Source organism: Schistocerca serialis, chromosome 3 (assembly GCF_023864345.2).
Source record: "Schistocerca serialis cubense isolate TAMUIC-IGC-003099 chromosome 3, iqSchSeri2.2, whole genome shotgun sequence".
NCBI lineage: Eukaryota > Metazoa > Arthropoda > Insecta > Orthoptera > Acrididae > Schistocerca > Schistocerca serialis.
Window position 1 is genome coordinate 525,309,506 of NC_064640.1, and position 22,109 is coordinate 525,331,614.

The 22,109-nt window shown below is 42.0% G+C and overlaps 1 protein-coding gene across 1 annotated transcript in view; it reads left to right on the forward strand.

The window, feature by feature from the left end:
* The window catches only part of LOC126470977 (neuronal PAS domain-containing protein 4), a 1,201,991-nt gene that overhangs the window by 1,093,834 nt on the left and 86,048 nt on the right, over nucleotides 1-22,109 (forward strand). The gene's annotated exons all lie outside the window — the stretch shown is intronic.

Genomic DNA, 22,109 nt, shown 5'->3' on the forward strand with positions numbered 1-22,109 from the left:
CTAGAGGCGACGTTCAAGTAAGGGAGGCAATGAGCGTAGGCTTAGTAGCATGTAGCCCCTCTAAAACCACCTGACTTCAGATCGAATCGTCTGAAGCACTAAAAACTATACAGTGAGTAGAAGTCAAGTGCAACGCCGACCTTTAGAAACATCAAAATCTTAAAGACAATAATCACTGCAGTCTGGAACCGCGAGACCGCTACGGTCGCAGGTTCGAATCCTGCCTTTGGCATGGATGTGTGTGGTGTCCTTAGGTTAGTTAGGTTTAACTAGTTCTAAGTTATAGGGGACTAATGTCCTCAGAAGTTGAGTCCCATAGTGCTCAGAGCCATTTGAACCATTTGAACCAGCCAACTTTTTCTTCGCCCTCGGTTCTATCCTTGAAGTTACGCATTCTTCAAAAACACACACTAGTAACCGTGAATGATTGTATCGCGCTTTATTTAAAATATATTTAGAAAGACTATCCAGTTATCCAAATTCTGTGTATTAGCGAGGGTCTGAGGGCACATTACGCGTAATCATGATACTAACAAGCTCTGACATCATAAAAGACAACGTTTCAGATCAACACGATGCCGGTGGTAACATGTGTGAAGGGAGTACCGCGAGGCCACGGAGAAGCGCACACGCGCCTATGTATTTACGTTCCGTAGAATCTAGCCGCGAGTTAAGCAATTCTCGAGGGAGACGAGAGAGCCGATTTGAAGTCCTTACAAGGAAGGTAATCAGGCCTCGAAGGCAGCGTGCGGTCGCATGTTTAGGGGCGGTAATGCGACGGAACCACATACCAGATACCCTCTGTGGTCCACGGAAGTAGCACTAGAGAACATTAGGCCAACCTACATCTACATACACTGCCGGAAAAAAAATAGTACACCTGGAAAGACGATATCGATTTTGACCCGATGATGGCTTGTGATACCTGGGGGATAGTAGATGTACTGACAATGGTTTAAACGTCGTCCGCCAACTTTTAGCGTAGTGGCATAGCTACCAGAGCGCCGTCTGTGTCTACCCTTTACTGTGGATTGGAATGCCCACAGCCAGAAGGCTCAGTGTGGTGGAAACGTGTGAAGCAAGCGGGCAACCATGGCATGGAGATGTACTCGTGCTTCCTACAGGCTACTGAGCGAGTTTGAAAAGATCAAATTGTGGCCTTCCGAGTGGCTGAATGATCCTTTTGGAGAATTTACACACAAGTCGGACGTGCTGCATCAGTTGTGCTACGATGCTGGTATCAGTGGTCATGTGAACATTCTCACACCTGTACAAGAGGTTCTGGACGTCCACGCAGCACGGACGCCCACCAGGATCGTCGTATTGTAAGGGCTGCAGTGGCAGCTAACACAGCACGGATAAGAGGGCTTGTGAGCCTAGTCGTGTCAGCACGAACTGTTGCGAAATGGTTTCTAGCATTGGGCTTACAGACAGGCACACGTCTAGCCCGTCCTGCACTCACACCCACCATCGACGTGCACGGCTCGACTGGTGCCGTCAGAGGATCACTTGGAAAATGGAATAGCGCGTTGCGGTCTGTAGCGATGAAAGCAGATTGTGCCTTCAGGCAAGTGATGGTCGTTTTCATGTGTGATGTGCACTACTGGCCATTAAAATTGCTACACCACGATTATGGCGTGCTACAGCCTCGAAATTTAACCGACCGGAAGAAGATGCTGTGATATGCAACGATTAGCTTTTCAGACCATTCACACAAGTTTGGCGCCGATGGCGACACCTACAACGTGCTGACACGAGGAAAGTTTCCAACCGATTTCTCATACACAAACAGCAGTTGACCGGCGTTGCCTGGTGAAACGTTGTTGTGATGCCTCGTGTAAGAAGGAGAAATGCATACCATCACGTTTCCGACTTTGATAAAGGTCAGACTGTAGCCTATCGCGATTGCCGTTTATTGTATCGCGACATTGCTGCTCGCATTGGTCGATATCCAGTACCTGTTAGCAGAATATGGAATCGGTGGGTTCAGGAGGGTAATACGGAACGCCGTGCTGGATCCCAACGGCCTCGTATCACTAGCAGTCGAGATAACAGGCATCTTATCCACATGGCTGTATCGGATCGTGGAGCCACGTCTCGATCCCTGAGTCAACAGATGGGGACGTTTGCAAGACAACAACCATCTGCACGAACAGTTCGGCGACGTTTGCAGCAGCATGGACTATCAGCTCGGAGACCATGGCTGCGGTTACCTTTGACGCTGCATCTCAGACAGAAGCGCCTGCGATGGTGTACTCAACGACGAATCTGGGTGCACGAATGGCAAAACGTCATTTTTTCGTGTGAATCCAGGTTCTGTTTACAGCATCATGATGATCGCATCCGTGTTTGGCGACATCGCGGTGAACGCACATTGGAAGCGTGTAATCGTCATCGCCATGCTGGCGTATCACCCTGCCTGATGGTATAGGGTGCCATTGGTTACACGTCTCGGTCACGTCTTGTTCGCATTAACAGCACTTTGAACAGTGGACGTTACATTTCAGATGTGTTACGACCCGTGGCTCTACCCTTCATTCGGTCCCTGCGAAACCCTACATTTAAGCAGGATAATGCACGACCGCATGTTGCAGGTCCTGTACGGGCCTTTCTGGATACAGAAAATGTTCGACTGCTGCCCTGGCCAGCACATTCTCCAGATCTCTCACCAATTAAAAACGTCTGGTCAATGGTGGCCGGGCAACTGGCTCGTCACAATACGCCAGTCACTACTGTTGATGAACTGTGGTATCGTGTTGAAGCTGCATGGGCAGCTGTACCTTTACACGCCATCCAAGCTTTGTTTGACTCAATGCCCAGGCGTATCAAGGCCGTTATTACGGCCAGAGGTGGTTGTTCTGGGTACTGATTTCTCAGTATCTGTGCACCCCAATTGCGTGAAAATGTAACCACATGTCAGTTCTAGTATAATATATTTGTCCAATGAATACCCGTTTATCATCTGCATTTCTTCTTGATGTAGCAATTTTAATGGACAGTAGTGTAGACCTGGTGAGCGCTGTCTCGTAGAGTGCAATCGTCCAAGACACACTGGCCCCACTCCAGATTTCATGGTCTGAGGTGAGATAAGCTACAGCTCTCGTTCACCTTTGGTGTTTCTGGAGAGGACGCCAACCAGCGCTCGGTACTTGCAGAATGTTGTCTGACTCGTTCTTTTGCCGTTCTTGAAACAGGAAGGTGATGTGTTGTTCCGACTCGATAATGCTCGCCCACACACTTCATGTGAAACTCAACGTGCTCTGCAAGAGGTGCAGGAACTTCCCTGGCCTGCACGATCTTCAGGCTTGTCTCCAATCGAGCACGTGTCGGATGTGACTGGTTGAGAAAGTACTCATGCGACTCATCAATCAACAACTGTTACAGATCTACGTGAATAGGTCGCGCAAGAGATGAATAATGTATCCAGGACAATACTCGCCGATCGACTGGATGTCAGAGGCAGCGGCAGCATTGGCGCACATGGAGGCTACGTCACACTACACGTGTTTCAACATGGCTCGATACATAGTACCTCAGAACATGTGCTATTGATCTCTAAATACAATCATCTCATGTACTCCACATGCACTGTTGCGAGAATGAACCTTGAGTGAATTGTAAATCTCTAAAATGGTGTTCTAATTTCTTTTCCAGGTAGTGTATATGCTCTACAAACCACTGTGAAGACTGTGACAGTTGCAACTTCTCCCTGTACCACTTTTTAGGGCTTTTCCAAATCCATTCGAACATGGAGCGCGTACAGAATGATGGCTTAAGCGCCTCTGTGACAAGTGTAATCAGTCTAGTCTCGTCTTCACGGATCATACGGGAGTCATTCGTTGGGGACTGTTGTATATCTGTAGTTTCCTAACTTGACAATAGTTCCTGAATCCTTTTAAGTAATCTGTCATGAGATTGTTGACGTCTATCTTCAAGTGTCTGCCACTTCAGGTTTTCCAGCATCGCCGTTACACTCTCAAACGGCGCAAAAAAATCTGTGCCATTCTTTGTATACGTCCAGTATCTCCCCTCTGCTATGGGCGCCATACACTTGAGAAATATTCTAGGATGTGTCGCACGAGTGTTTTGTAAAAAAAATCTCCTTTGTTGACTAACTGCATTTTCCGAGTATCTTACCTCATCAGAGTCTGAAATTTGCTTTATCGACGACTCTGAGTACATATAATATAACTGGCGATCAAAAAGTTTCCGTTTGTAGGGGGGAGGGGGTGGGGGTGGGAGAGCGGTAACTGGGTTGCTGCAGCGTACATGCAACCTACTGCGACTCCGATGGCGGTATATTAGCAACGACGTGTAGGAAAGGGATTCGTGTGGACTTCGGACGGAAACTGATCGCCTCTTATACTATCATTCCATTCCATTTTATATTCCTACAAAGTGTTACATCCAGATATTTGTCTCATGAGGAGAGCACAGCAAGTGCCACAACACGATTTCCCAGAAACTTCACCAAGTGGAAGAGGAGTCAAACTAAGCAAACACTTGTGTCGGCTGCTCCATAGATACTCGACCGATTCTGAGAAAAACGGCGGTGAAAATTTTCGGCGTAATTTAGTTGCCCTTTCGAACACAATCCACTGCAAGCGCCAGTTTTCGGTAAAATGATCCGTTATGCGCAGTTCCTCTCGATTTTTGCCAACATCTGACTCTTTTAGCAATATTAACGACGTTTCTTTTTCGTGTGAGATTCATTCGAAGAAATGTCACAGTGACAAACCTGTCTTCACGTGATGCTCGTGGTCATTCGGAATTTCTGTGATTCCAATGTTTGTTCGATGGTATTGTCCAAGGTAATGCACCAAATCTTCCTGAAAAATGAACATAAGAATAAAACGAGAGCAATAATATAAGAAATGACACACGAGTGAAATATAAGAATATGAGAATTTCAGAAGATTGTATCCCCAAAATACAATACAGTCGGTTCCCGGGTTCGATTCCCGGCGGGGTCAGGGATTTTCTCTGCCTCGTGATGACTGGGTGTTGTGTGATGTCCTTAGGTTAGTTAGGTTTAAGTAGCTCTAAGTACTAGGGGACTGATGACCATAGATGTTAAGTCCCATAGTGCTCAGAGCTATTTGAACCAATACAGTCGTATATGAGTATAATAAATGTATAACACTGTGAAATCTTGTTGTAATTCCACGCCCTTGAAACCCCTAACTTGATGAGAAACATTCGTGTAGTACCCTTCTACGGACAGGAGTAGATAAATAACACAATAAAACATAAAAAAATAAATTCAATAATCGGGTTTAGAACATGGGGTGCAAACCCGGGAGGTACACTAAAGACTTTATACCGAAAGCAATTTCGAATAATTTTCTAACTCATTTATCGATTTAAAAAAACCATTCATCAGACATACAATTAGTAGACGAATATGACAACAATATTGCAGTATACAGTGAAAAACATTCGTGGGTAGATAAAAATGTTAAAATGTGAGTGAAATCTTATGGGACTTAACTGCTAAGGTCATCAGTGCCTAAGCTTACACAGTACTTAACCTAAATTATCCTAAGGACAAACACACACACCCATGCCCGAGGGAGATCTCGAACCTCCGCCTGGACCAGCTGCACAGTCCATGACTGCAGCGCCCCAGACCGCTCGGCTAATCCCGCGCGGCAAAATATTTTGCTGTCACTTCCTGTAAACTTTAGGCAAACTGAATCAAAATTTAGTATTCACAACTTAGTAAGTTTGTGTCGCGAGACAGTTACGTCACACAAAGAACCAAGAAGGAAACTTAATTAATAAGTCGCTAATGAGCAAAGATTCGCATAGGTATGATAAATTAGTAAGTTGGCTTATGAAGATCAGTGTGCCATATAATAATGCTGTTCTTCGTCACATGTTTTCTCTGTCATCCAAGAGTGGTGTATTTCTGGATAGATTAAAACATTGTTTGTAAAACTAAGTCATAAAAAGTGGATTGAGTCAGTACCGTCTTAGGAATTTTATTCACAAAAATATACCGTAGCATTGGTAGAAATGTGCACTATCTCTTTTTCATGGACGAGTGTGTAAGCAAGCACAGGTCACTTGGCCAGCATTCGGAAAATGTTGGAAATGAACTGCAGGAAATTGTTCCGAGAACTGTTCATACATAGACTGGAAGGAGGAAATGAGCGTAACAAACTAGACAGTTTTTTGTTTTGTTTAGAATCCACCGATTTTAAGTTCCAAAATACTGTAGCAGCTCAAGAAAGACTTTTATAGTTTTGCACTCTTGGGAATTCGGAAAGGACGCATATATCTATGGTGAAGTTTAGCGTGCGCACATTGATGCGCAGTGGATTTCCGAGAAGTCGCCACCGCCCACTCAGTGCCGGTAGAAATTTAAACAGCGCTGCGAAATGGCCCACGTTCATTGTTATTCGAATGTAGCGCTTCTGCGCGAGTTTTGATATAAGCCCGTGCCGACCAGGAGCGGCTTTCAAGGAACTTGCCCAGAGCCGCTGCCAGACAGCGAACGCTGCATTTCAAGCATCTGCCTTTTGCAAAATATGTTCAAGCACATTTGTCAACGATTTCTTGTGGAGAAAAGTACTCGTAATGGTAATCCATTTATTATTTTAAATCTCCCCGTCACTATTGCACAATGTAAATATTCTACTCGTTCTCTGTATTTACTTATGCGCTCAAACTGCTCGTAATTTATGTTACCAAACTGTGAACGGAAGCTAATGACTGTGGCGGGAATCCGGATTCCAGTACCAGTTAAGGATTTTTTAGTTATATTTCCTGTTTTTCTTATAGATCAGTACAGGTTAAGCAATTCATTGTGCAACACAACAGAGATAACTCTTTGGTCGACACAACCCTGGTGTTAAATATTACTCGGTTTTATTAAAACAACAGATATCTAATTTATAAGAAGGTCCAGAAACTTTAAAATGTAGACGGAAGTATTTGTATCACTCAGTATGTAAAAATTTCTTTCATTCAGTGCGGATTTCTCGATGAAAGTAAGCCCATGTTAAGCGTCAGTTATTCACACAGGTCTTCCCTATTTATCTTTGGCTATGAACAGATGATGCAGTGGAACCTCCGCTTTGTGAAAAATCTTATACCTTGTCATTTAACGAAGGCAAGCGACTTTCGTTTTCAATTTTATGCTCTGGTCTCATTTCCGCGGGTGCGATCCACCTTTATATGGTACTGACGTAACATCAGTGCTACTCCATTGACTGCAGACATTAACGCAATATTTTCGGACACTGGCTTATCGCAATATTCCATTGTAAGTAAATAAATTAAATGTGTAGGTGTCCTGAAACCAGATATTAAGAAGTTACGTTAACTGATTCTCCCATCGATTGTTTCTAGAACATCTTCACAATTACAAATGAAAAGCACAGTACTGTGTATCTCCTACATAATTAATGTATTTTGTTAACCGATTTTCGACATACAAATCATCATTACACTTTAACTGACTGTCATCGTCAAAGAAGGTACAATATTCGTGAACAGCATTGATAAGACGGTACACATTAAGAATGAGATTCAAACACAGGGTAAATGTCATCTTTGACATTAACGTGATAAGGCTACTGAAAGTGTTAAAATTAAATATTAAGTAAATATAAAGCGAACAAATCAGAAAGCATCAACACTAAACTCGAAAAAACAGTGCCTATGTAACAATTTAAACTAAATTAACAGTGCTGATAAAATAAAATTACTATGTGAGAAGAGTATCGAAGAGTAGCTAGAAGAGACATTATATATGGAAGGTGATACAGAAACAGATTAAAAGAATTGACACTTGTATCAACAGAATATATGGAGTACATAGACAGTCGCCACAAAATGAATAAATGTAGGATAAATGGAGGAATAGAGTGGAACAGTCAGTGTGGGAAGCATTTGAAAACCTCGAGGATTATATGAAGTTTAGGAGAGGGGAACTATTTAGATGTATTTGGTGATTTAATGCTAAATTGGGACTGTGGGCCAGATGATTTTCGATATTAAGGGCTTCCAAGAAATTAAATTTTAGGCCTTTGTTTGCTGTGTAGAGGACATGAGACTGTGGCTCAGAATACGCTCGGTGGTCATAATTCTGAAACCTCCAGTTATGTTCATGTTCAGGCAGCCTAGTTGCTATGTATTTGACTGATTGACCAACATAAAACTTACTACAACAAGGGCAAGTCATTTTGTATACCCAACTATTGCCTTGTGTTGGGTCTTACTTTTACTATTGAAAATACACTGCACTGTGCGTTTCTCACATAATAGGAAATACTACAATTTTAGGATTTCACTAATTTGGCTACACTTTCTGGTACATGCATAGGTACGTATTACATGGATATGTAGTACAATTTTCATTATATTGTTTTGGTGAACGCTACATCTGAAAGAGTATGGATTTCCAGATCCTCAAGGTCTTTAAAAAGCAACTTCAGCAGTAAGATGCATTTGCGACAAAATCAGATAAAGGAAGCAATGTTATGCTTTTGTACAAGATTGATAATTTGAAAAAAGTCAATGATTTTCTGACTCCCAATTGCTTCCAAGTCCTTCCGAAGGACTCTGCTAATTTTTTCAAACATGAGACTAAATTTTTAACTAATTCTGGCAAAATAATAGTTTTTTTAAAATTTTGAAACAACGCTATGAACAAATATGAACCCTCTGCCTCCTAGGGCTTCCAAAACAACGTAATCAAGGTGTACCCATCTGTCAATTTATATACTCATTCAAGGCTCCACCCTACAAACCAGTAAGTAAATTGGACTTTTAATTAAAAATCAGACAAAATTGAAACCAAAGTATGTGTTTAAAACTCAGTTGACACTGAAAATAAAATAGGTTTAATTAACTCACATGGCACTAAATTACTATCTTCTGGCACCTACAGCTTGTTTTCCAGCATGCCAGAAGGAGAATGTGTTGATTTTCTAACAAAACTGATGTACAGGTCTAATATCAGCCATCTGAAAGTGGATGACTTGAGATTGGCCACTCAGACATGCTTGGCACTAAACTGTTCTCAGCTCGAAGGAACTCTATATAAACAGTTCGATTTAGTTATGGGGTCTCCTCTTATTGTTCTTTTGGCTTAAATATTCATAAAGAGTTTTGAGCAACATTTCTTGAATAAATAATCTTTGAGTATAAACATTAAGAAACTGTTTCAGGTATGTAGATATTGAGTGTGTATGTGTATATGTGAACAGGCACTAAAAGACAGCTCAACATCCTTTTTAATAACTGCAACAATAAACATGTTGATTGTTGAGGTTATTAAAAAGAATGTTGAGCTGTCTTGTAGTGCCTGTCCACATATGCACGTTCACACACAACATCTACATACTTGTCCACAATGGAGATCTAACCATTGTAACCAGTACACAGAAACGTTGTTTCTAAATTTATAGACAAACTGAAACTACATACACAGCAATGCCTTCTTGCTCACAACGCCCAGTAACCCACAAACATGCAACATTCTTCTAAATGGCGCAACATATTTAATCTGTTCACATGTCCGAAGATTTGAAAAAACTTTTTGAAGTAATAAAATTTATTGCCTCAACCAGTAGCTATAATCTTGTTCAGACTGGCCGTATGTTACACAGGAAACAAAAATTGGAATTATACCCTCGTCTATGCTCTCTCTACTGTTCGTTCCAAGGCTACAGGAAGTAATAAACAATCCAAGAACAGGTGTCAGAGAGTGTATCCAAAACAATGAAATTCTAAAACTGTAGGATTTCCTACTATGTCAGTAACATCATAGCTCAGTATATTTTCTTTTGTGTTAGCAGAAGAGCCAACACCGTGTTACGAGTGGAGGCCGAAATGCACGCGTTTTAGCTCACGCAGGGAAGAACTATACTGACGTGAGTCTGGAACATGACAAGGAATGAGAATTCAGAAAGCGGACGTAATTAGTTTGATGCTTAACTTTAATCCATTAATGATGAACGTCGCTCTTGACGGTACATGATTCACAATATTATCTGTTCAGAATACATTCTTGACAATAGTAATTATAGTAACTGAATATGGCGCCTTGCTAGGTCGTAGCAAATGACGTAGCTGAAGGCTATGCTAAACTGTCGTCTCTGCAAATGAGAGCGTATGTAGACAGTGAACCATCGTTAACAAAGTTGGCTGTACAACTGGGCGAGTGCTAGGGAGTCTCTTTAGACTAGACCTGCCGTGTGGCGGCGCTCGGTCTGCAATCACTGATAGTGGCGGCACGCGGGTCCGACGTATACTAACGGACCGCGGCCGATTTAAAGGCTACCACCTAGCATGTGTGGTGTCTCGCGGTGACACCACATTTTCAATAGTAAGGATAAGACCCAATTAGTAGCCAGCAGTGGTGTATACTAAATTACTTGTCATGCTTGTCATAAGGTTTATTTTGATGAGTAACACACATACAGCTAGGTTTGCTGATCATGAACGTAGCTGGAGGTTACAGAATTATGATTACTTATATGCTAAGAATGTGTTGAGCCACAATCCAGTGTTTCCAACATAGCAAACAAAGACCAAAAACTTAATTTGTTGTAAGCCCTGGAAATCAGCAAGCATGTGGCCCACACTTCTGATTTAACATTAAATGACGAAACATAGCTCAATATCTCGCTATTCTAAACTTCACTCTCTTCCCACTATGTCGCTTCCAGTTTATTCCTCATTTCTCCTGTATTTATTCATTTTGTTGTGATCGTCTATATATTCCATATACTCTAATGTTACAAATGTCAGTAAATGTAATACCAGTTCAAGCTACTCTTCAGAACAGTTCTCAGATATTAAATTTATTTTGTTATGAGTGTTAATTTAACTTACTATAGAGGCACTTTCTTTCGAGTCTAGTGTTAATATTTTTATGGTTGGTCTCTTTATATTTATTTGCTGTTTAACTTTAAAGTTTTTAATTTCATTACCACTGCATTGTTAAAAGTGACATTTACTCTTTGCTTGAACCTCACTCTTGATGTGTACCATCTTTCTCAATGCTGTTCACCAATATTGCACTTTATTTGACGATGATAGTTAAAATCTAATGATGGCCTTGTATGTCGAAAAACGTTTAACAAAATTAATTAATTCTGTAGCACATACAGAAAATTGAGCTTTTCTATAATTATGAAGTTACTATACAATTCGCAGCATGAGGCTCTCACTTGGAAAAAATAGTTGACCTTTCGTTACTTCTTTTCTGATAATGTTTAATATATACTTTTTGTATTCTGCCGTGTGTCTGTAGACAGTTTGAGATAAGCATATTTTTCACAGTTTAACATACAGAGATTAAATATATTGTCGATGTATGCAAATTAATGTTAACTCAAATCTGTATATGATATACTGATACTTTTTATGTTCCTTACTTTCAAGTATTTCCTATTTTATTTTGTGCCTCCTTTGAGGAAGTTCCAGCTATATGGCCTCTCGTGAGGTAGGTCACATGAAATATGTAATTTTGCTTCCCACAGCGTAGTATTTGAGCTTGCTTGTTGGACTAGTGGAGATAATAGTTCTTGCATCTTGGTTCTGATTAATATATCATAATTTTCGTTATGTTCGCTATAAATGCTGAAAATGTTTCAATAAAATTTTTCTATAGGTTGCTGTGACAAATTCTCTCACGCTCACACTTTGCGTCTTGTTGTTAAGCGTTTTTCAAGACACTAGATTACTACTCCGTAGTAATCATTTGCTTTCAGTGTCTCTTCCTTCTCCATTTCTGTTGCGTTCTGTCAGTTATTATTGGTGCTCTTATTGCTTTAACACGTTTTGTATTGTTATGTAGGACAATTTATTTATTTGTTTGTTATGTGTGTATGTAGGAACCTTATATTTTATGATTTATTCTTCTTGAGCAATGGAATAACATAGCATAACAATGAGCTTTCATGACTTATTTTCCCGAAAATACAGTAAAATACATTTGTTTGTAAAATATAACTGAGTGATGGAGAAAGATCATCTTTGATGTTATTTGATTTTCGTTTCATGAGTAAGAAAAGCCGGCTGGAGTGGCCGAGCCGTTCTAGGCGCTACAGTCTGGAACCGCTCGACCGCTACGGTCGCAGGTTCGAATCCTGCCTCGGGCATGGATGTGTGTGACGTCCTTAGGTTAGTTAGGTTTAAGTAGTTCTAAGTTCTAGGGGACTGATGACCTCAGAAGTTAAGTCCCATTGTGCTTAGAGCCATTTGAGTAAGAAAAAAACACTTATTAACTGGAAATTTTGTTTATTTAACACAGTCTCGGGGCAGCTGTAGCTGTGTCATAGGCTTGGCTTTCCGCGCTGTGTGGACAGTCTGTCAACCAATTATTATAAATGCACTTAACAGAGTAATTGCAGCCACTGTGTGATTCGAAATTCTTCATGTGATTAAAGTTCTAGTCCAGGCGAATGCCACGTCAAGTATTAGACAAGAAAAGAAGTAGGATCAACTTGTGATTTCCAGTACCACTATTTATTCTCCTGAAACACTAAAACACGACATATATCTTCGTCATTCTTAGTTACGTCTTAAATGTAAATGCTTAACATATGTTCCATGCTATTTCGTGTATGATGGCTTTGTAAATTATGCTATCTGGACAGTATCGTAGTTACCTTCCAAACTATTTGCATTACGCAAGAAGTAGATTATTGTAGTAACTCCTATTCACTACATATGCCCTCATTGCAGATTGAGAAAGGTATTGTAGTGCTTGTTCTAAGAACTCTAAAATTTCGTTTTAAAGGGCATTAAATATCAGAGACATGAGATTGATTTTTCAAATTTATGGTTCCTGCTACAATGTTTGCACGTGGAAATAGTTTGGACTAAGGAAAGGTTTTGCTTCACAACCTGTAACGCGAGAGTTTTGCCTTTCTGAAGTGTAGTAAGTAGCTTGTCTTCAGCTGACTTGAACATCTCTGCAAAATTTAGACGATCCATCTTTAAATAAAATTTTGACCATACTGCGCACTCCCCGTAGCCTGAATTCCACTGAACTAACGAACAAGACCTCGGTAAATATGTATTACTACATCAACATACGTGTAAATTTCAATTTTAGGAAACATACGTGTAACTGAATTGAACTTTATGCCAAAGATTAGGTACACGATAAAAAGGGATAGGTCATAAACGTATAAATGATCATCCTAGAAAACTTTATTTCGAATTCTATGCTCTAGCCACCTATTTACTCACACTACACACCCCTGAGTATCAACACAATTATCACCCTACTTCCCTCAGTACAACTTAATCCTCCCGTTCAAACCGAACGAGGTGCAGTGGTAACACACTGGACTCGTTTTCGAGAGAACGGTGGTTCCAATTCCAGTACATTCATCTAAGTTTAGTTTTCCGAGATTTCGCAGATCATCTACGGTATATTCCAGGACGGTTCCTTCGAAAAGAAGACGATTGATTTCCTTCCCTACCCTTCCCCAGTTGGTGCTCCGCCTCTAATGACTTGGTGGTCAATGGGACCTAATAATAAAACCCTAATATTCCTTCTTACTCCCAGTTTATTATTTTATAATGCGGACCTTACAGTTTAGTGAATTTCAGCGAGAAAATGCCCTCAGTATTTGTGTTTTTAAAAAACAACAACCAGTTTTAAAAACCTTCGTTGCACAATTGCAATTTTAATAATTTAGTACACATGTAAATATTGGGTCGTTCAAAATTTTAAAACTGTTCTTGTGTATTTGACAAATGATTTCAACTGAAAAGTAGTAACTGTGACACTTATAGGCTGTCCCTTAGAAGTTGTAGCTAATATTATCGTATTCTTCATGTTTGGCGATCGGACCTTCGAAAGGAACTACTTACAACAGACGGCTTTTGAAAAAGAAAATAAACCGAGCGCGTAACTGTTCGTGACGTGTCCATAATTAAATGTCACATAAAAGAAAGGATGAGATAATCTTCTGTAACAGAAGACGATGTCCGTTTACTTGGTTAATTGAACTTCAAACAATACAACACGCCTCTGTTCTACTCATTCACACTGATATAGTTCACTTGTAATGTACATTTATTCAGAAGAAGCGACAGTCCATTCGTGTTAGTGAAGTACAAACCTAATCGAAACACTCTGTACTTCACGTCTCCTCATTCATCTTTACATATCGTCTAAATATAGTCCTCGCCACTACTGATAAGTACTTCCCACTTTAATTTCACGTGCACATTTTCGGCGACTCTTTCCGCAGATTTCGATCGAAAACGACTTCTGACTCACGTACGCTACTGCAAACATTGTCGAAGTGACACGACAATCCACCGCCCGCCAGTAAAAGGCGCATAATGACAGAAAATTCTGGAAAGTAAGGATCACCGGCAAGCACATGCTGCTAGGTATAAGCACTGTTCAATAAGTAATACAATACATTTTTTCTCAGTCAGTTTTGGTTGAAAAAGGTGGAATTTTTAGTTTGATGTTGTGGATTGGCGTGAGAGCCAACCCACTATGAGAGGAAGCCGAAAGGCACGCGTTTTAGCTCACGCAGGCTGGCGTGAGGTCTGGATCAGGATAAGGAAGTTAGACTTTAGCAAAAAAGGACGTAGCTGTTGGAATACTTAAATTTAATCCGTAAATGGTGAACATCGCTCTTGACGGTACATGTTTTACAGCTTCAATAGTAACTGGTAATGGCGCTTTGCTAGGTCGTAGCAAATGACGTAGCTGAAGGCTATGCTAACTATCGTCTCGGCAAATGAGAGCGTAATTTGTCAGTGAACCATCGCTAGCAAAGTCGGCTGTACAACTGGGGCGAGTGCGAGGAAGTCTCTCTAGACCTACCGTGTGGCGGCGCTCGGTCTGCAATCACTGATAGTGGCGACACGCGGGTCCGACGTATACTAACGGATCGCGGCCGATTTAAAGGCTACCACCTAGCAAGTGTGGTGTCTGGCGGTGACACCACATTTGACATCGTGGAATCAGTCCCTATAGTTTCTTGAAGTTCCGTTAGGTGACGGCGCTCTAATAGTCTTTAAAGTGGGGTCTGTAACCGAGGTGCGTTCCAAGCAGACCGCCGTCATTCAGTTTCTTTCGAAGGACAACCAGAGAATCGCAGCTATTCATAGCTACTTTCAGAATATCTAGGGAGATCTAGCAGTGAACAAAACCACCATGACTCGTTGGCCGAGGCGTCTGTCATCATTGCAACAAGGTCGTGCAAACATGTCCGATTATCTGCGTGCCGGCCGCCGGCACACAGTTGTGACTTCTGCAATATTGGAACGTGCGGACACTCTTACTCGAGGGGCCCCTCTCGGCGGGAGGAGGTAGTCTTGGCCCGGTTACGAATTGGACACTGCCGGTTCAGCCATCGCCATCTGCTGACGGCTGCGCCGGCGCCGTTCTGCCCATGTGGGCACTTGCTGACGGTCCGCCACATTTTAACGTCCTGTCCGGATTTTACTACACTGCGTCTTGATCTTGGCCTGCCATGTACTCTCGATGCCATTTTAGCAGATGACCCAGGAGCAGCTGCTCGCGTTCTTCGTTTTATCAAATTGACCAACCTGTCTAAGGACATTCAATTATGCTGTTTTTTTTAATCCTATGCCTGTCGATCTTTTATCGTGTTTTCCCTTTTAGTTGCTGTTATAAACTTGTGCCTCGCGGTGCATTCCTAACGTAGTCTGGGCGCTAATGACCGTTGAAGTTGTGCGCCCTAAAACCACAACAACAAAAAAAAAATCTTACTCGAGGTAATCAACGGATCACAATCAAACACTTCGCTGCACGACTGGAAGTCTCTCTTGGTAGTGCTGACACACTCGTTCACCAGTTGGAGTACTCGAAATTGTGTGCCTGCTGGTTCCTCTCCGCCTAACGGAGTCCATAAAGAGCAACGAAGGGCCATCTTTGCGGAATTGCTTGCGTGTTACGAGGCTGATCGTGACAGTTTTTCTATCGAAGATCGCCACATGCTATGAAACATAGGTTCGCACTTCGAACCGAAAAAAGGGCAATCCACGGAGTGGCCTCACTCCATCTCTCCTGGGAAGAAAATGTTAAGAGCCGCACGCTCTGCCGGTAAAGTTACGGCGCTAGTCTTCTGGGGCTCCAAAGGGGTTTTTCTGTTTGATGTACTCCCTTTGGTGCAACCATAAACTCTACTCAGGAAACTGAAGAAAGGACATCAGCGTGTTTGTCGTAAAAAAATAAAAAATAAAAAATAAATAAAAAAATGAAAAAAAAGGAAAATACTAACTGCTCCTTCTCCATGGCAACGCTTGGTCTCACACAAGTCCATGCAACTGAGAGAAACTCACAAAATGTCAGTGGAGTGCTCTTCCTCATCCACCCTACATCCCGGATCACCCACTTCCCGACTTCCATTTGTGTGACCTAATGAAGGATGCCCGTGGGAAGCAGTACGTGGAAGATGGGGAAGTTATTTATACAGCGAGACGTCGGCTCGGACATCGACCAGTAGAATGGTACCATGTGGGGTACAGGACCTCCCTGTAACATGGCGTAAGGCTCTCGCATTGAACGGAGGGTATGTTGAAAAATAGTGTTTTGTAGCCAAAAGAGTGAGGAATAACATGACGTAGTGGAATCCAGAATAAAACCAACATGCTTTCAGAAAAAAGTGTTGCATTTCTTATCGAACGCCCCTCGTAAATCGTTGATAAGGATATCGGTAATGTTAGCCTTACACACTGTCAGCCCAAATTACAATATAGGAAAGAAAAAGAAATGCTGATGAAATACGGTTTTGGAGTTGCTTGAAGGGAAGGTTGTACCTCGGGCACGTCATGTTGCAACTTGTTCAGTTCTTCCCCTCATTTCCGCACTTTTCTTTTATTCACTACGTCGCTCAGCAGTTACAAACTACCTGGATGGCATTAGCACGATAATGAGGATATGTAAGACAACATCACATTTGACCTCCTAGCCGTCAGTGCCTGAACAGTGGGAGCCGACGCAACGTCGTGTGAGCAACCAGCCCAGCTCGCAGCGGACAGTCGCCACTACTGTGCACCAAGTTTGGAGATCCTTAAGTCCGTTCGTACGTGATGGCGGCCAAATCGCATTGTGATAACGCTGCATGGCCTAGTACCCTCTTGTCCCACTGTAACTCCATCAAACTCACGCCAAGGAAGGTTATATGGCATTTCCACATAGTTTTTGACAGCTCTTCGGTGCGTTAGAGTGGCATAACGGGAGGATGAGGAAGGAAATCGTCAAAAAAACGTTCAAATGTGTGTGAAAACTTATGGGACTTAACTGCTAAGGTATTCAGTCCCTAAGCTTACACACTACTTAACCTAAATTATCCTAAAGACCAATATACACTCCCATGCCAGAGGGAGGACTTGAACCTCCGCCGGGACTAGCCGCACAGTCCAGGACTGCAGCGCCATAGACCGCTCGGCTAATCCCGCGCAACGGAAATCGTCAGTGCCCTCTCATCCCAGCATTTATGTTAAGCGATTCCAGGAAATTAAGGGAAACCGAACTGTCAAATGTGGATTTCAACAGCCATCCACCCGAATATGTCCCGTTGTTTACCACTGCACCGCCTTGCCTGGTGCTAGTCGAGCGAAGACGTTTCTTTGTCTATGCCATCAGTCTGCGATTGTAATAATTCATTACTCATAGACAGTAGTAGCCATTCTCTGTTTATTACGCATTCTGGTCATTATTTCAACCCGATTCAGTTTTACAGCCATTAATATGTTTACTCTTAGAAACAAGTTATTCTGTCAAAAAAAAAAAAAAAAAAAAAAAAAACCGGGAAGGTTGGGCTGAACTTCATCACAGTGTCTTGCAAGGTGCGGTTGTGTTGTAGCACTGTGTCCCTACTTTCTTCTCGTTGGTAGGCCTTTGTGGCCGAGCGGTTCTAGGCGCTACAGTCTGGAACCGCGCGACCGCTACGGTCGCAGGTTCGAGTCTTGCCTCGGGCATGGATGTGTGTGATGTCCTTAGGTTAGTTAGGTTTAAGTAGTTCTAAGTTGTAGGGGACTGATGGGCTCAGATGTTAAGTCCCATAGCGCTCAGAGCCATTTGAACCATCTTCTGATTGTTGAACCAGTTCCTCCAGACCTATGACAAACAAGACGTATTGGTGAAAACAAGAAAATGTTTATTTCTGACGTGTATTCAAAAATGCCAGAGACAGACTAAATTAATTAAAAGACTTCGTTCGTTCAGTCCATGCGTTAAAAACTGGTCATGTTTAAAGTGACGGCTAAGGTGAAATTTTAAACTACTGCTGCTCTGAAGGAATAAAATTTGTGACAAGTTTTTGCCGTGTAAAACTTACCCGTCAGTCCAAACAATTTCGAAACTGGACTAATAAAGGAGACAGAAAAGTTGTGATGGTAGTTTTAAAGTTTCAAGTATTCTACATAGTCTGCCACCGCTGGAGTAAAATGGACAGAATGTCCATCCAATCTTTTTAACCTGCGAGAAAAGTCCTTGTTTGGTAGATTTTTCAACTCGTGCATCACGTTGGCTTGAATGGCGTCAAAACGTTGACAATTTATGTGAATTTCTGCACATTTTTGTTTTGTGGTAGGTTCGTATTGATAACACCAAGTCTTGTCATCCGTGATAATTTTTTCCAGAAAAGTCGCCGTTCACGTCCACGCGTCATTTTTTTTTTTTTTTTTTTTTTTTTTCGAGCGTCAAGGTGTGCGGAGAAAACTTCGCATACACTTTTCTCGTCTTGAAAACAGCCTGGAGAACATCTTTAACACTTGATTTAGAGACGTCGCTCCACTGAAATTGTGCGCTACTTAACACTGCCTGATCACAGCATACTGGGGAATGGACATTGTTTACAGTTGTTAGTTCAGATTGCCACCGTGGTTACTGCTCTTACGTCTCTTAAACGCCAGAAAGAAATTCAGTCTCGGAACTTTTGGACGTACGATGTGCATCTCTGATGGCTCATCGAGTCGATCTTGCTCACTTTGGGCGTTCAGTCAAACGCCGAAGATGACGCCAGCGAAATATTTGAGGAATAACGCTTGATTTACGCGAAGTGTGCTCAGGGAGATGCAGAACAATGGGAGTTAATGAAGCGTGGAGGGCTGCGGCTACAAACGACCTAATTGCCAGCGCAATGACAGCCGAATAAGTCACCCGCCCTCACGATTAGAGACTACCTCACAGCCCGCGTCACATTGTCTTGTCACCGGGCGCTCGCGCTAATCGTAAATTCCTCCGCTCCGAAAATTAAGATTTTTCCTGGATACGTTTCCACCGGCCAGAAGTAGCTTTAATGGTATGCGCATAATTCCGATGCAAATACCGCTTATGTGGAGCGGGAAGCTCATTGTATATCGGAGCCGGGCTACGGACTGCCCCTTTTTGGTAAGCTTCCTCTCCCTGTCGCAATTTTTATTCTCGGCAGCTCCGGCCGTATGTATTAATCACGGAATTCGTGAAATAGCACATAGCGGCTCTCGGTGGCGCTGCGCAGGCCGTGAGTCATGCGACAGCTTAACATGACGAACTGTTTGTAACCGTCCGGCACGTACACGTGGCAAATGGCGCCTTGAATAATGCAGAGAGGCCGTTTTCGGTATGTGGCAGATGGTTCGCTCCGTCGGGCCGGGGCGGTACTCGGCGTCACAACAGTGCGTGCGGTACCGCTGCAGACGTGGAGGAGGACAGCTTCTGTGCCGTCGATGATGTGGCTTGCCCTTAAAATACGATTTCGCTGCAGTAAACAAACCATTCGCCTTCCAAATGCACCTTGGTTTTAATTAATATTCTGAGTTTTGTTCACATTAGCCTGGTCCGCTTCTGTTCTTCAGATCCACTTTTCCGTATTTATTGTTCCCTCTGCAAGGATGACAATGCTCATCACGCCATTTTTTAGTGTTTTTCGTCGTAACCTACCGAAGATTAATTTTTTGGCTTCCAGTGTACCGGCCGATTCCATTTTTGCGCATAATAATGCGACCATTGTCCTATGTGGTAACTGTAGATTGTACACCGTACCGTGTGGAGCGGAGGGTATACAGTATATCAGTCTCATTCCCTTCCCAAGCCGCACTGCCCATTCCTATTCCATTCACGAATGGTACCCGGGAAAGAATGACTTTCTGTATCACCCTATAGGCCTGAATTTCTCTAATCCTAGTGCCGTAGTATGTATCCAAGTTGTTTGTTAGACGAAGTAATATATTTCTGGCTCATTCTGAAACATGGATTCCGGCCTTCTTTCTTTATTCATGTCCGAAGTACCAAACAAAATAGATTTTGACAATAAAGTATAGAAAAAAATGGCTCTGAGCACTATGGGACTTAACTTCCGAGGTCATCAGTCCCCTAGAACTGAGAACTACTTAAACCTAACTAACCTAAGGACATCACACACATCCATGACCGAGGCAGGATTCGAACCTGCGATCGTAGCGGTCTTGCGGTTCCAGACTGTAGCTCCTGGAACAGCTCGGCCACTCCGGCCGGCTATAGAAAAATATACATGGACAAATTAACCAACTGAATATTCATAAACAAAGAAATTAAAACAGAAAGATATAAACTATTGTACAGGACATAAATGTAAATAATTAAATATTTACCCTATACACAATACTTATACTAGTTGTGACAAGTATTTGACTACATCGAAACCATAGCTTTTAGTCAGTTCCGTTTCCAACACTGTGCACGAATACTGATAAAGACAGCACTACAAGAGATGAATAGAAATGTTTTCCTCCCCATATTCGCACTGCGAGTCTAACAAATTAACAAGGACTGAACAGCAGAAATAAAACAAGTTTGTTAAAATAAAAGTGAAATAGTTAAGCTTAAGAGCCACAACATACCTTTGGTACAGAATCAATAAAACTGAGTGACGTTGCTAGAAGTATATGATATGTACGGTGAGTTACAAACAACGAACTGTCAAATAGCCAGTCGTACACAGTATGTGCTACGAAAGTCAACTAACATGCTGGTGACATGAATGGCATTGGACAAGCTTATATATAAAACGAGAACACTGGTGTAAGTATAAAATGTAATAAAGTCTGCAACAGTTGAAGCTCAAGTATGCATTAATCGTAAAAACCATACAAAATTATTAACAAAAGTATACTGTTCTGTTTCCTAGGAATTTAGATTCCCGGTACATTCTACAGGTGACAATTATTGAACTACACGAAAAGAAAGGTAAATAAGTTGCAAACTACGGAATGCACACACTTTATTCAACATGTAAATGTCATTACAGATATTCGAATTTAGGTTAAGACATGTTCGATATGCCTGCCATCATTAGCAATGATGTGGCGCAGACGAACAGCGAAATTCTGCATGACCCGCTGAAGTATCGGAACATCGATGCTGTCGATGGCCTCCTGAATGGATGTTTTCATCTCAGCAATGGTTTTTGGCTTATTGCTGTACACCATTTCTTTAATATGGCCCCACAAAAAGGAGTCTCATGTGTTCAGATCCAGAAAACATGGCGGCCAATCGAGGCCCATGCACTGACCTCTGGGTACCCCGTAGCCAGAATGCAGTCCCAAAAGTGCTCCTCCAGGACATCAAACACTCTCCTGCTTCGATGGGGTCGAGCTCCGTCTTGCATGAACCACATCTTGTCGAAATTAGGGTCACTTTGGATAGTGGGGATGAAATCATCTTCCAAAACCTTCTCGTACCGTTCGGTAGTCACCGTACCATTAAGGAATATCGCACAGATTATTCCATGAAGGGATATTGCACACCACACAGTCACCTGTTGAGGATGAAGAGACTTCCCGATCGCGAAATAGGGATTCTCAGTCCCCCAAATGCGAAAATTTTGCTTATTGACCAACCCACCAAATGATAGTGGGCTGGTTCGCTAAACCAAACCACACTTGCTCATACTAATTGCCATCATAACCAGCTGCCAACCTTGCAGTTTGAAAGTCCTAGCGCAAACCGTTCAGAAGTTGTGACGATTTTATTTCATATAGTTCAATAATTGTCACCCTGTATATTCATAAGAAATACAAGACAATCATAGTTGATTGTCCTAGAAGCATACTTGGCATAATATTGTAAATATATATTTTCGCTCTAAATATGCCACATGGACAATTAAATACGACTCTTTTAT